This window comes from Canis lupus, chromosome 34, assembly GCF_003254725.2.
Source record: "Canis lupus dingo isolate Sandy chromosome 34, ASM325472v2, whole genome shotgun sequence".
NCBI lineage: Eukaryota > Metazoa > Chordata > Mammalia > Carnivora > Canidae > Canis > Canis lupus.
Window position 1 is genome coordinate 25,719,305 of NC_064276.1, and position 15,775 is coordinate 25,735,079.

At 38.0% G+C, this 15,775-nt stretch overlaps 1 protein-coding gene and 1 pseudogene across 5 annotated transcripts in view; one reads left to right on the top strand and one right to left on the bottom strand.

The window, feature by feature from the left end:
- SCHIP1 (schwannomin interacting protein 1) overlaps positions 1 to 15,775 on the top strand; it is a 711,518-nt gene that overhangs the window by 324,013 nt on the left and 371,730 nt on the right. The window lies entirely within an intron of this gene.
- Positions 6,473 to 7,229, bottom strand: LOC112645855 (microtubule-associated protein RP/EB family member 1-like; annotated as a pseudogene).

Below are 15,775 nucleotides of genomic sequence, written 5' to 3' on the forward strand. Positions count from 1 at the left end.
GCACAAAGAGACATAATACTCTATGATCTTAGTAAGTTACTCATCTTGGTTTCAGTTTGCTCATCTGTAAAATAGAGATAATAAGAGCTGCTGTACAGAGTAATTGCAAGGATTGAATGATACAATTTTTAGAATTCTTGACCCCTGGTAGAAGCTTAATAAATGAGAAATTGTAGACATTTTATCAGTAGGTACCCTTAGGAGCAGATCTTGAAAGTCCTTCAAAACAATGCTCCAAGAAATTCTGGATGAGATGGAATGTCTCTTCAATGAACCTATGGTCTTCTATATAAAAGAAGTTCCTAGGACATGAAAGATGATTTAATTGCACTTGAACGACACAGGGTTAGGTGTGCTGATTTCTGCATAGTCAAAATATGTGTATAACTTTTGACTCCCTGAAAACTTAACTACTGATAGCCTACCATTGTTAACTGGAATCCTAGTACTGTTTACTGGAAGCCTAACTACTAACATAAGCAGTCAATTAATACATATTTTATATGTTATATGTGTTATATGCTGTATTTTTTTATATGCTGTATTCTTATAATAAAGCTAGAAAAAATAAAATGTTTAAAAAAACATAAAGAAGAGGCAATACATGTGCAGTGTAGTATGAACTGAAAAAAAATCATGAATAAGTGGACCCCCACAGTTAAAACCCATGTTGTTCAAAGGTCAACTGTATCTGTTAACTTTGGGTGTAGTTCTTATAGAAAATAGGATATATGTCTCTATATAATCTTAAATGGAACCATGAGACAGAAACTTATGAGAATTAGTATACTAATATAGTTCTTTAATTTACTCTTTCTAAAGCGCAGTATGTTATATGCTTACTCCTTTCTTTAATCATTCATTCTACAACCATTTTTTTTAATTTTTATTTATTTATGATAGTCACAGAGAGAGAAAGAGAGAGAGGCAGAGACATAGGCAGAGGGAGAAGCAGGCTCCATGCACCGGGAGCCCGATGTGGGATTCGATCCTGGGTCTCCAGGATCGCGCCCTAGGCCAAAGGCAGGTGCCAAACTGCTGCGCCACCCAGGGATCCCTCTACAACCATTTTTTAAGCATACACTATAAATGCCAGGTATGAAGAAGACAAGCTGAAATTTCTTTAAGTATCTTACAGTCTATATGTAAAGCCAGACTCTCTGTATATAATGTTATGTGTACAATGCACATATAGATTATGCAGGCTAAGTAATACTGCTAGACGGTATAGATTAAGAACAAAGATAAAGTGTGTGATAATGAATATTATAATTATTTAGAAGTGGAAATGATCAGTTCGAGGTGAAATGGCAAAGACTGGTTCACAGACAGAGGGCTTAACTTGGCTTTGAAGAATGGCTGAGATATTATTTAATAGGGAACAAGAGCCTGACTTCTGATGAATAAACTGGACAGTTAGGAAGTCAAGCCAGAGAAGAGGGTCATGTTATAGAAATTAATGGAAATTAAGGCAGTGAGAGTAGCAGAATTCAGGCTGCTGAAAGATTGCATTGCTAGACCAAGTAATCTGGCCTACAGATCAAGATCATAAACCAAAACGCCTTCAAGAGTCAGTAAAAGTTTGAGGTGATCAAGGTAAAAAGTAGGGAATGGTGGAGACTGTGGGAGCTCTGGAGAGTAAGAAGTCTTTAAGTTCAAAAATATTTGAAACACGGGGCTCTCCAAACAAAACATGCTTCCAGGCCAAATTCTGTTAGCCAGACCTGGTTTCTAGCCACTGTTGTAGACTATTTTCTGGGCTACCCATTGCTATGCCACATAATTAGCAGACATTATCAAGCAAACTAATCACAATTTCTTACTGGGTTTAGGGGATCCCTCAGAATCTTTCTCAGTGTAATAGGTCATGAGCATTAGTTCTATATTGATTCTTCTCCCATCCTGTTCCTCAGTCTCAATACAACTGTCATAACAAGCTTGCAATGCACATATTTGCAAAAATACATTAACTTATGAGTGAAAGGTGGTAGTATTTATTGTATAAATCTGTAGTTTCTTGATACCCTCTTACTGAAACCCGCCAAACTTTTTCTTTTGCATTTGTTTTCAAATATGTATTGTTTCTAGGGTGTTGGGGCTTTAAGGTTATCTTCCCCTAAGATAATCGAAGTCTCATTATGTCCTGTGCATTCAGGAGTTTATGATCCAGGCAGGGGGAGGCAGGGAAATAGAGTTATTTAGGGAATTGAAAAACTGATTCTTGGTTCCACTGCCGACCAGTGTGTAGTAACTTAGCTTTTGGGTCTCAGTTTCCTCAGTTCCCTGCGAAGGTAATCATCTCTTCCTTGACCACCTGATGATGTTATCAGGTGGATCAAATAAGTTCAAGGATGTATAAGGATTTGGCAAACTAAAAGTCCTTTAATGTTATTCTCCTGTCTATTCCTCTCATTTATCAATCACAAGGGAACTGAGGACAAGGTTAAGGTGTGCACACATGTCTGAGCAGCCTATTATGTGCTGATGAAGTTGTATAATTTTAAGACTTACCATAAAATATATTGTTTTAAAGGGTGTCCAGGAAGCCAGGAGAGCTTTCTTTGCAGGGAATCATGTTTGATGATAATAAGCACAAATAAGGGAAGTAAAACAAAGAAACCATTATTTTGTAGTTTGAGTGTATTATCCTGTGCTATAGATAATGAAACTTGCTCTTCACCACCCTCTATCATCCCAGCCACCTTTACACACTCATGAACTCCTGTGGTCCTTATAGAGCACCATGAAGCGGTCTAGGAAGAGATGATTATCCCTCAATAGGAGCTGAGGAAATCAAGAACAGAGAAGGGAAGTTACTCATGCCTGGTCAGCAGGAGCGCCAGAATTTGGATTTGGGTTTTCTGACTTCCTTTAAAACCCCACCAATTTCCCTGTGTTTCCCTATCTAAAAATATTTATGCAACTCGTGTTCCAAAAGGATGATGGGAATAGTAAAGAAAAAAGAAATCAAAATATGGCCATTCCTCCCCATGTCTTCAGTTTAGGACTAGGATTGCACTCCCAGATTTTGGCTGCCCTTAGCTTGCGTAGTCATACCCACTTTAATAATTTGTGCAGAAATGGCCTTACTTGCAACTAATCTAATGCCCTTCTGCTTTGCCCAAATGCTAGAAGGGATGGATTTACACTTAAATCAATATTTAATCTAATGTACCTCTCTTGACTCCATTTGTAAAATGGTGTGTAGATTTTGGATAAGAACACAGGCCTGTGAGCTGAATCAAAGCCTTTTGTGAGGCAGTGAATTCAAGAAGGGGATGGTAATACATGGCAATACATGCAGAGGAGGGGAGGTTTCCCTGACAAGGACCAATGTATTTTCTTACCTCTCCCCCTTTTTCTTAGAGATATGGAAAAAAGAGTCAATAGTGATTTAATTGTACCTTGTTGCAAAAGAGGCTCAGGATTCCAATAGACCCAAAGACATTAGCAATAGTAAAAAACAAAACAAAACAAAACAAAACAAATACCAAACAAACAAAAAACCTTAATAACATGGGTAGGGATTCTTTTCAGTCAAATATCTTAACACTCCACAGGGTATTTTCTTTATTTGGAAGATAAAAGTCCCTTATATGTATGTCATTTTTCATATTATAAAATAAGAAATAAACACAAGGATACTAAGTTAAACTTAGACCCAACTACTTCATTTATTATGTAGAACCTGAATCCATGGGTACTTTGTAAAGAACCTGATATAAAATGATTTGTCTAATACCATTTAGACTATTAATTTCAAACTAGAAATGAAATTTTCAACCTATACTTCAGAAACAGAACTTGAACTTTAGTTTTCCAGCCTATGAAATAGACTGTCTGTGTAATGGAGATGGTGAAGTGAGATTGAAGGAAGAATGGAAGGGGGGGAAGAAGGAAGGATAAAAGAAGAGAAAGAAAGGGAAGAGAAAAGGAAGGATGGAGAAAGAAGAAGAACAGAGAGGGTAGAGTGTCTCTCTTTTTTTTAAGAGATTTTATTTATTTATTCATTAGACACACAGAGAGAGAGAGAGAGAGGCAGAGACACAGGCTCCATGCAGGGAGCCTGATGTGGGACTCGATCCCGGGACTCCGGGATCACACCCTGGGCCGAAGGCAGGTGCTCAACCACTGAGCCACCCAGGGATCCCCAAAGTCAATAACAGTAGGTTTTTATATCTTTCTTATTGGCAAAATGAGACTTATTTTTAATTAAGAAATTTTAAGATTTTAAGAGTAGTGAATTGGTCTACTTAATTTAAAATGTTTTCACCATCCCTAGGCTAAAATATTGTCCCAAATTCAGTAATGGTCTTCATGACCATGGTTTTGATTGACAATAAAACCACAGTAAGGGATTCATACCATAAACTTACAATTAAGTGACTCTATGAGGCATATGAAATGAGCAGCATTTCATCAGTGAATTCTATTGCCCACATCTAAGCATCAACAAAGTGCCTCTAAATCCAGGTTGCCTTTGGAACCACTCATTATGTTGATAGAAAACTTTATGTGCTTCTAACTACACAGTTTCAACAAGCAATAGCACCCCTCATAACTAGTATTGTTAATATTACTAATGGTAACTAAGGCTTTTGGTAGTCAACCCAGATTTGGAACAAGGAGTGTGTTTTGATACACAGCTGTTACAGAGCTTGAGCTTGGGATTTCTATGGTGGTTAAATGCCTTCTTATATTCTCCTTCATCCTCTGTCCCAGAAGCCTCCTCAAATAAATATATAAGAAAGCAGAAGTGTGATGCTTGCTTTGCAAATGCAGCTTCAAGCCAACTGGCTTTCTCACCTTCAATCTGATGGCATCCCCTAAGATCATCCTATATCAAAATTTCAGAATCTTTACTGGAACAAAACCAATGTTTTGTTTACATTACAATGTACAAAATACCTAATTTTATTCAATTAGTACTCTTATTGTGGCTATGAGATTTTGTGTTACTTCTATTAATTAATTATAATAAGCTGAGATTTTGATACAAACATACAATTGAGAACAGCAGTCTCTATCTGGAAGGTAAATGCTATAGTCCATGGGAGTGATGATTTGTTTGTAAGTTACTGTTTACACTTTCCTCTTAACCCTGATGACACTTGTCTGATTATATTAACGGGCAAGAGAGTGTTGGACAAAGCCACTGTGGTCAAAATAAGAGAGAGAGCAGAGGGATAAACCACATGAGAATCATAGCCATTTGTCTGTATCCTCTTTAAGAACACACATTTCCACTGTCTGATAATGATACTTACTTTGTCATTTTAGGTTTAACCAAACAGGCAGTCAATTAGAAAAGCATGAACTATGCTTTTCTGACCTTCATTGTAAATTAGATTATACCACTTCTGTTGTATCCATCTGAAAAGATTAAATCAATGCTTTCTTTAAAAATGCACCTCCAGGAATTTTTAGTTGACATCTGAATCTATTCACAGCTGTTTAAGCACTTAGTCAACACATGTTTATTGACTGAATAATCTGTCTGGTGCTATGGAAGATGCAAAGATAAGTAAGACCGTCTGCCCATGGAGAGTTTAGAATCTAGAAGGGAAAACAAGATGCACATAGAGACCCATGATATGAAGCAGAACATACTAGAAGGAATACATAAGTGAAGTGCTGTAAGAGCTGAGAAGAGGGTTTGACTGGAGCCTGTCAAAAGATGGAGATCAGAGAAGGCTGAAGGAACACGTGGAATTATGGTGGCTATTTCTTATTTATTTAAATACTCTTTTTTAATAATAAATTTATTTTTTATTGGTGTTCAATTTGCCAACATACGGAATAACACCCAGTGCTCATCCCGTCAAGTGCCCCCCTCAGTGCCCGTCACCCATTCACCCCCACCCCCCGCCCTCCTCCCTTCCACAACCCTTAGTTCGTTTCCCAGAGTTAGGAGTCTTTATGTTCTGTCTCCCTTTCTGATATTTCCCACACATTTCTTCTCCCTTCCCTTATATTCCCTTTCACTAAACATTATATGTTCTCATTCATTTGGGGAATATAAAAAATATATTTTAAATACTCTTAAGGCAAAAAATAAATACATACATACATACATACTCTTAAGGCATTTATTTATTAAAACGTTCTCTCCCAAGATTTCACATTAGCTTAAAATTCAAATCAGTCTGCATTTCTCTACTGAGGACCCCACCTCAGTGTATGACACCTTCTCCAGGAGTGAGTGCTACCGGCGTCCACACAGTGAGTCCCATGGTCAGCCTCTCTGTTCCCCAGGTGTCCCAACTAGATGTTAATACTGCTCTGCTACAGGGTAAAAGCTCCTAACTCAAACTCATTAGAAAAGGGGTGAAATTTCTGCAAAGTGCACTTTAAGAAGAGGTACTATTTGCTCATGAAAAGAAACCAGCGGGCCCTCTAAGAATAATAGAAATGGGTACTTTACAGGTAAGCACATGATTTGGAGTGAAGAATTTGGATGTTGCTCTGCTGGTCCAGGCTGTTAATACTCTTCTTGTTCCTCCTGTGGGCCCCCTTAGTCAGATATCACAAAGCCTTCATCTGTGGCACAGAGAATGTCCACGATCCTCTGCAATACAGGGTTGTTTTCCCCTTCGTTCTCCTGGCAAATCAATTCAATGTTTCTTAGCTTTCCAAAGTAGAAATCTCTCTCTTTCTCCAAGTCTTCAATGGTAAGTTTCAATACATTGACCTGCTGCATCAATTCAGCTGCTTCATCATCCCCGTTGCTCACACCAGGATTCTTTCGCACCACACCCGGGCCAGCTGGTTGCACTGCTAGACCTGAGAGGTTTCTTCAGTTTGTTCAGAGCTGGAGCAACAAGGGAGGAAGCCACTGCAGTTTCTTGACCTTGTCTGGCAGCTATAGGATCATAGTCTTTTCCACCATAGTTTGCATCAAAAACCTTCTTGAACCACTGAACAAATTCAAAATTGTCCTGAAATTTTCCTTTTACTAATTTGTCCACAGGAATTATTTTGTCAATACCCATTCTCTTAAAACCTGCTTGTAGTATTTTAAAGTTCTGGATGCATTCTAGCCTGGAATTTCACTTTCTTCAAGGCAATGGAGCTAGGGAATAGGATGTCCATAAACTGACAATAGGCAGCCCCAGAGCGCAACTGTTCAATCTTTGTCAGATTCAGCTGCAGAGACTGATCCAGGACAGCATGTCATGTTGACTTAGGTTATCACTGGTGATGGACGTTGAGTATACGTTCACTGTCATCTTCGGCTCTCAATGGGACCTTGTCCACTGCCTGTGCCCAGCTTCGGTTCTGTCTTCATCTCATTCAAACCACCCAACCTATGGTGGTTATTTAAAAGAGAGTTGGATTTTGATCCCGAGATAAATTTAATTCTTTCCCCTTTTGAAAAGGGAATCCCAGCTTTCATAATCTTACTATGAGGATAATTACACAAAGAAGTGTTCAAGAAGGTGAATCACATGAGCCAAATGGTCTGTGTTGTGTGCAGTTATTTCACCTACATACCTAACTTCATGCAGCCACGATAAGAAAACACCTCCTCCCCCCAAAAAAACATGAAACATCTCTTATAACAGATTTTCTCTACTGTCAAAGCAAGAGAGAATACAAAAATTCAGAAATAAAGCTAGTAAAACATTAGATGGCTCAGAATTCTTAGAAAACCAAACTTTTCTCTATGTAACTTCATAAAACTTGCCATATGGAGCCAGCCTCTGAATTAAATTGGGGACAAAAGTCACAACTGAGTCCTATCCATGCAGGACCTCCCAGTCAGTAGCTCCTCTCTCTTCATCTTTTGCTACTCATTCAAGCTAGGGACTCCAAACCAGTTCTATTTGAGGAGCCCAGGGTGGCCATAAGTGGAAGTAGTGTGGGACCAAAAAGAGAGGGCTCACCTGGACCTGGAGTCAAGACTCTCCCTTGTGACCCTCAATAAATAACACCTTGTTTCTGAGCCTCAGTTTTCTCATCTGGACAATGTCATGCCAACATTACATGGTTGCTGTGCATTTCCAGTGAGATAAGCTACATGAGAGTGCACTTTAAATTGTAATGTGCTGCTTAAATATTAGTGGATGTCTGTGTCAGCACCATCACCATTAGCAGTTGATTTTTGCCTCAAACAAGAAACTTACCTTATTGAGGCAAAACACTTATTTTGTCACCAAAACCATTATTGCTACATTTTAACTGTGTGACCTCAAAGACGCCACTAGACTTTTTTGAACCTCACTTTTCTTCCCTACAAAGTGAGCATTGAAATTATACCTGCTCTTAGAGATTCAGTACAATGATCAAATAAGAGAAAGGGATATGAAAACAATTTGCAAACTTAAACAATCCTATAAATATTCATTGTTATGCCCATACAAAGGCTCCAAGCCTGCCTTCCTAACCTGGACTCCTTGACTGAGTATCTGGTTCTTATTTTTCAGACTACCTCCCTGGATGTAGCTTGTCACCTGCCCTGACCTTTAAGCCTTCAAACCTTCTGGTCATCCTTCAAGCCTTGCTTGCTTCATTGGTTCTAGCCTACTGAGTGCTGATATAGCACATACCCTTACTCTGAAGTGCCGCACTCTACCCTGCCCTTCATTTCAGGAATCCTACAGCAGAACCAAGCAACTCTATGCCGTGGCCCTGACCCTGATCTCCAGACAGGCCACAATATTGTCAAGTCTTGACAATTCTAGACCTCTTTTCCCTGAGCCTATAACTCTCTGTTGCTTATACTTTCAAAATTCCTAGCTGTTTTCATCTCACTTCATGCTTAGAAGGTTCATAGAGGGCAGTGATTCTCAACATTGGCTGCACATTGAAACCATGTGGACAACTTGAAAAAATAATGATGCCTAGACCCCACCTTCAAAGATTTTGATTTAATGGGTCTTGAGTGTAGCTTGAGCATTAGTGTTTTTCAAAGCTATCTGTGTGATTCTAATATGTAGCTAAGGTTGAGAACCACTGAACAAATGATAATTCCCAGCCAAGTTGTAACCTGATATGGGAGTGAGGCTTGATGACAATCTATACTTCATCTGCATTAGGTATGATGGCCAAAACCTACAACAAAGGTGAGCGACATGTTCAATGTTCACAATGTTCACAATAGCTTAGTTCTGAAGCTAAGTCCTGGGGGGACTGATTCAAAATGGTAGCTTAGTCCAACTGATCCAGGTCTTAGGTAGCAGAACTCACCAAAGAAAGAGATGGTAGTGGCAAGACTAAATCTGGCCTCTACCTTAGGCATTGTTTATACCATATCCTGGGTTGGATAAGAGGTCAGGACCCTCATAGTTAAACAATGGACACATTGTTCCTTAAAGTGGGCAAGAACAGGATTTTTATGGGTCCCAAAGTCAGCTTTTAGCTTATTCTTATTTGTGCATATCTGCAAGTTTGGACTCACTCTGAGTCCAGGAATACTTGGTCTTCCCATGTCCAAAGTCTTTGATAAAGAACCAGAAATGAAGGGATCCCTGGGTGGCTCAGCAGTGTAGCACCTGCCTTCAGTCCACGGCATGATCCTGGAGTCCTGGGATTGAGTCCTACATGAGGTTCCCTGCATGGAGCCTGCTTCTCCCTCTGCCTGTGTCTCTGCCTCTCTTTCTCTGTCTCTGTATCTCTCATGAATAAATAAATAAAATCTTAAAAAAAAAAAAAAAAACAGAAATGAAGGTGGCAATAGCCTCAAATGGCAACTTTTTCTTTTTACTTGTGAGGAAACTGGGACCCAGAGAGGACAATGGCTTAACCAAAGTTAGACAGCAAGTCGGAGGCAGAATTAAGAGTAGAGTTTAGGTCTTTTGTCATCACCTGACAGTAGGCATGGAAACACCTTGTGTATGATGTATTTAATGTATTTATTTAAATTCAAGTCAAGAACTATGTAGAAAATTCTCTTAAAGTAGATTATGTTTTTCAGAAAATTTCTGATGATGCAGATAAACAGGCGGGTACTGATGAGGTCGGGGCTGGGGGTAGGGGCACATGGAGCGGGTGATGACTCTGCTCTCTACAGGTAGTATCTGGGATCCTGTGATTCCTAGTGTCCTCAAACATCTGGGTACCTATACCTGGAGCTGGAGGTGAGAAGCCAGTGGCAGTAGCCACTTGTGTCTAGCTGCAGCACAGGGGTGGGGTGGTAGCTGCCAAGGCAGGAAGGCACACCCAATGGTTTCTAGCCCCAGGGAAGAGAAACAATGCTCAGGGCTGAGGATGGATAAATGTGCTATGCACATCCCAGGAGCTTCAGGGACTCCCTCTGCATGGCTTGATTTGAGTGAAGAATATATTTTAAACACTTTCTCCATTGTGAGACTGTAGATCAAGACACTTTATTAAAAGTGGGGGCTCAGGGGCACCTGGGTGGCTCAGTTGGTTAAGCATCCAACTCTTGCCTTAGATTCAGATCATGATCTCAGGATCAAGAGATCGAGCCCCGCATTGGCATTGGGCTCTGCGCTTGAGACTCTCTCCCTCTGCCCACCCCCCTTCAAATAAATAAATAAATATTTAAAAAAAAATGGGGACCCAGCAGGTAAGAGCCAAGTGCTTACCACTTATATTAGAAGACAAAATGAATCTGGGTTTGTTTTGTTTCATTTTGTTTTGTTTTTTCCAGTTAGCTAGAGAGGAGGAGGTTAGTGAGCATTTCTAATATCTTTGCTCTGTGATTGCTGGCGGAGTAAAATTGGTGATCTGGGATGCATTTTTCACCTAGAGGTAGGGTATTGGTCTAAGGACTCACTCTGCAGTAGATGTATACTGTTTCCGTATAGGTGAGTATCAGGCCAAGGGTGAACCACCAGAAGACCCATCTCCCTGAAGGATTTGACTAAACAGGAAAACAGACAAAGCAATGAAAATAATATATCACATTGCATTTTACAGATTATAAAACACTTTTAGGCATTGCTATAGCCTTGTCTTAGAAAAGTATATAAGTCAAGCAAGGGTCACATAATAGGTGAAAACAACTAAAGTTATTTTAAGAGAAAAAAAAAAAAGACACTTTAGGAATGCCCTGTGGTTTGGAAATAACCACTTCTTAGGTGTTAAAACTGTTCAGCAAAGATCATGTAACTTATCAAGATGGCAAAGAATAAAAATGACCAAGTTTCTTATTTCATATTTAGAGTCTATTTTACTATTACATAGTATATGGCAAAGAATGTTAGAGTGAGGCCAGGAGGCCAGAAGTTGACAAGAACAGCTCTAAGAAGCAGGTTTGGCAAGCCCCAGTTGCTAGACTTGGTGTGAGGGTTCCTGGGTTCCTGGGTAGTGAGGGGTGTAGAAGTAGAGCAGATGGCTGGGGCTTCAGTTGACTTGATGGAGGCAGAAGTGCCATTATCAATGACTATTTCTGGGTTGTCTGTATGCCCAGGTTATATTTGCACCAAGGGACATCTAGCCAGCTGAGCTAAGTCTGTCTCTGAAAAGATCAGTCAGATAGCCTTGACCTAATAAAATAACTTAATGGAATTTTTCACTCTGATCAGATGGTTTTGGGACCAGTTAGGATGACTGATCACATTTCCTCCTCCACTCCCTCATCCCCCCTTCAGTTGAACTTGTTGGATTGGCTTGTGGCAGGATTTGAATGATGTTGCCTTATGGTTTGCATCTCTATTTAACTTGGATGAATATTGTGAGACTTACAAAAATTGTTTAACATAAAGAATAAAAGTATTTCTGTGCCTTTTCTCTACACTGAGAGAATAGTAAGATAGAATAATGGACTTCATTTTAGAGAAAATCAGATAAATTGATCTTTTCATTTGTATGGATACTGGGAGCTTTTATACTTTGAATTAGAAATATGAGCCCAAACTCATAACCTCATGCCCCAGAAAAGTCTCCTCTGTCGAAAACTAATCTTCTAAGAAATCTAAACCACGGACTTTCCAGCCTATGAAGATTGTGATCATTTTTCACAAAGTGATATGTTTACACATCAATTAATACAAAGGCCCTAATGTTGAAAAATAAACCATGTGTTTGTGAAAACAGGACATTTCTTTAGTGCAGACTCTGGTGCCTGAACATCTGAGTTCAAATTTCACTCTGCCACTTACGATCTGTGTGTCTGTGGGCAGGTTACTTAACATCCCTTTGCCTCAGTTTTCTCCCATTTTTCTATAAAATGGGAATTATCTATAGGGTGGTTAAGAACATTTAGTTAGTCAATTTGTGTAAAGCATTAGAGGGCCTAGCACATGGTAATATTCCACTGTATCATTTTAATGGTCTCCTTATTCTTCTGATTTTCTTCCCAGTTTCTCACTTATCCAACCCATTCTATATCTGGCTACTAAACAGTCTTCTCATTTAACAGCATACACAATTTACCTACTCAAAAACTCACATTGAGAAGGTCCTTTTGCAAAAGAAACCAGAAAAACTTTCCCATATTGTAGTTTACATGTAATAAGTAATTGAATCATGCCTATGCCTGTATAAACTATCTAGATCATGGGAGGGAATGAGAAAGAGGGAACAGAAGAGCACATGAAATTTTAGGGAAGTTATTAATAGGTATTCAGAATAAGATTAGAGTTTAACAGGTAACAGACTTCCACTTCATAAAATAATTCATTAAAATCTTAATGGGCATTTTTCTACCCAAACCTGTTGGTCATCCTAACATGGCCATAAAAGTATCAAAGTATCAAAGAGTAAGAAAGGCATATGTAGCCATTTTCAAAAAAAAAAAAATGTTTTATAGAAGCAAACAATTATACCAGAAGAGTTGTTAAAAACAAAATAATATTGCCTTCACACAGTATGTATTTATCAATCTGAATTTATATAATTAAAGCAAAAAAAACCCTTAATATAATTATGATTAGGGATCCTTTTAAAATAAGAATTTTTGCCATAAATTAAACAGCCTATAGACACAACTATTTCCTTTGTCTATGATATATGTATATGTGTATACACACACATATGATATTTTTAGAATAAGAAATGATGAGAAATTTTGGATATGGGTACAACCATATCCAACCATGCCTTTAATTAGCTCAACTTTCTCATTAGGAAAATGAGACAACACTGCTCTTAAAGTGTAGGAGATTGCCAAGAATAATAGCTTAACTAATTGAAGATCATTATAAACAAATTAGAATGTATTTGTGAATTCTGCTAATGATGCATGTTAAATGTATGAAGTGATATCCTGGCGTGGAAATATGGTGAATCTGTCTTTCACATTTTTAGTAATTGTTGTTTTCTATTATATATGTGTTATTTACATTTTTTAAATATGTATATCATTTTGGGAGTAGGAAACTTACAAAATTGGTACTGTGCTTTAGGAGAATTTTTCTAGTAAGCAAGTATAAGTTGATTGGATAGGGAAAGGAAGATCTTAATGGGAGATCCTTTAATAAAGGGAAGGGAAAAGGTTGTAAAGAAAGTGTTAACTTTTGGGGCGCCTGGGTGGCTCAGTTAGTTAAGCATCTGCTTCAACTCAGGTCATGGTCTCAGGGTCCTGGGATCAAGCACCGCACTGAGCCCCACATCGAGCCCCACATCAAGCCCTACTTCCTACTAAGTAGGAAGCCTTTTTCTTCTTCTCCCTCTCTTTCTTTTCTCAAATAAATAAATAAAATCTTTAAAGAAAAAAAGAAAAGAAAATGTTAACTTTTATTATTATCTGATTTAAAATGTCACATATCAAATGTTGATTCAGGAAAACTTTATTGTTAGGAAAAATATGAAATGTCAAAGGAAAACATTTTTAAGGAATGCTAGCAAAATATATTAAACTTCAATATTGGCTTAGCAATTAATAAAACTTTTGAAGATATCTTCTATGTAGAGAATTTAAAGCACTTTATCATGTATATATTTTCAAAGTGATGCAGAGTTCTGAGTAAATCATCCAGAAGAAACTTAAAAGGAAAAAAAATAATATGAAATCACCATGAATTATTTTCATGCAAATGTATCCATCTGTATGACTCTGTGGCACTGATCCAGTGACACCCCTCCTGTCTTTACAGTGGTGGTTCTTTCTCAGGAACAGATGGCCAAGCCTGCCCCACAGGCATCTCTCTCCTTAAAAAAAAGGTTCACCTTTTTCCCAGGCCTTCCCTCAGGCCCCCAAGTACACTCCTTCATGTAGCCAAAAGGACTATAGTCCAGGAGGACAATCTCATGAGGCAGGCTGGGTATCAGAAGGTTTTCCAGGCACAAGAGTGACCTTTGAGCTTCTTTTCTTCTCTGGCTTCTGAAAACAAAGGATAAAGGAGTAACTGGACTCAGCATCAGTGATTGTAAAATGTTATACATTTAGTTCAACCTCATAACAGATGAATTGACTTTTTTTTTTAAGTTAATAGTTTAGGATATTGTAATAGCTCCTTGTAAGAGGTAGTAAAAGAGTTTTGTGGATTGAAGCAAAACTTACCTTCAGTGGAAAAGCACATGAAGGTAATTGCTCAGAGAACTTGTACACTGAAGGACAATTCATGACATTTTACCACAATAAATGATGGTGAAATGCCATTCAGGAATTAATCTCTACTCCTAGAGAAGTGAAAGAGAGAAGAATAAAACTACTCTTTTATCTGGCTTTGGAATGAAAAAATAAAGTCTTGGGGAAACTCCATTTTCCCTGGAAAGTATAGCATTTCCCTGAGATTGTGCTCGGATTTAAAAAAAATAAGAGCTTTTAAAAAAATGCACTTTAACATACACCTTCATGTGTACTTCTGCATTTTTTCTAAATATCTTTATGCTATTTCTGTGAGCACATTATTCACTATTGTTCTAAACTTTGGCATCTAAAATTACATATATATTTGACAATTCAAAAAGATAATTGTAAGTTTCTCTTCTCTCCTTTTTTTTTATTATGTAAAATATAGTGAAGGCACATTTGCTATTTCTATAAACACAGTACTCAATCATGTTTGCTGATCCTGCCCATTATTCTACTACTTTAAAAGTTCCCATGCTACTTGATTGCTGCTGTCCCAGGTGCTTTGTCTTCAGGACCCAGTGGTGGTTTTATAATACTGGGATCAGAGCTCAGTGATTTAATTGTAGCCATTTTAAGGTTATGGCCCAGAAAATACTAATCAAAAAGTTAATAAAATGAATAAAATGAAGGTTGAGAGGAGCACTTCTTAGTCTTGCTCTTCCAGGGTTCTTGCTCAGAATGATAATCAGTGTTTAGTCATTTTACAAACATCTAAGGGGCTAGAGATAAAGAATGTGAATAATAGAGTTCTTGCATGAAGAAGTCTACACATAACCAAGTGCAGTAGGTTGACATCTGAACAAAGTATTGCAGTTTTACGCAAAAAGTGCTATATAATAGAAAAAAATGTGATGTGGCTGTATCAAATAGAAATATTTCAATGCAAGTGACACAAAGTAAAACTAAAATTCAAGGTATCCCAAACAGCAAAACTAATTTATTAGCTTACATAACAAAAACAGATATTTCTGATCCAAGTTCAGAAGTAAGGCAAAGGTCCTGTTTTTTCTTTATCTTTCTGCTCTGCCTTCCATAATGGGTATGTTATGGGTTGAGCTGTGTTCCAAAATTCATATGTTGATGTCCTAACTCCTAGTACCTAAATGTGACTGTGCTTGGAGATAAAGGGCTTTAATTAGGCGTTTAAGTTAAAATGAGGTCGTATGGGTGAGTCCTAATCCAGTGTCACTAGTATCTTAAAAGATTAAGATATATTTCTGTAGTAAACTAAATTTGCTTAAACTGCCCAGTCTGTGGTACTTTGCTATGGCAACCCTACCAAACGAATAC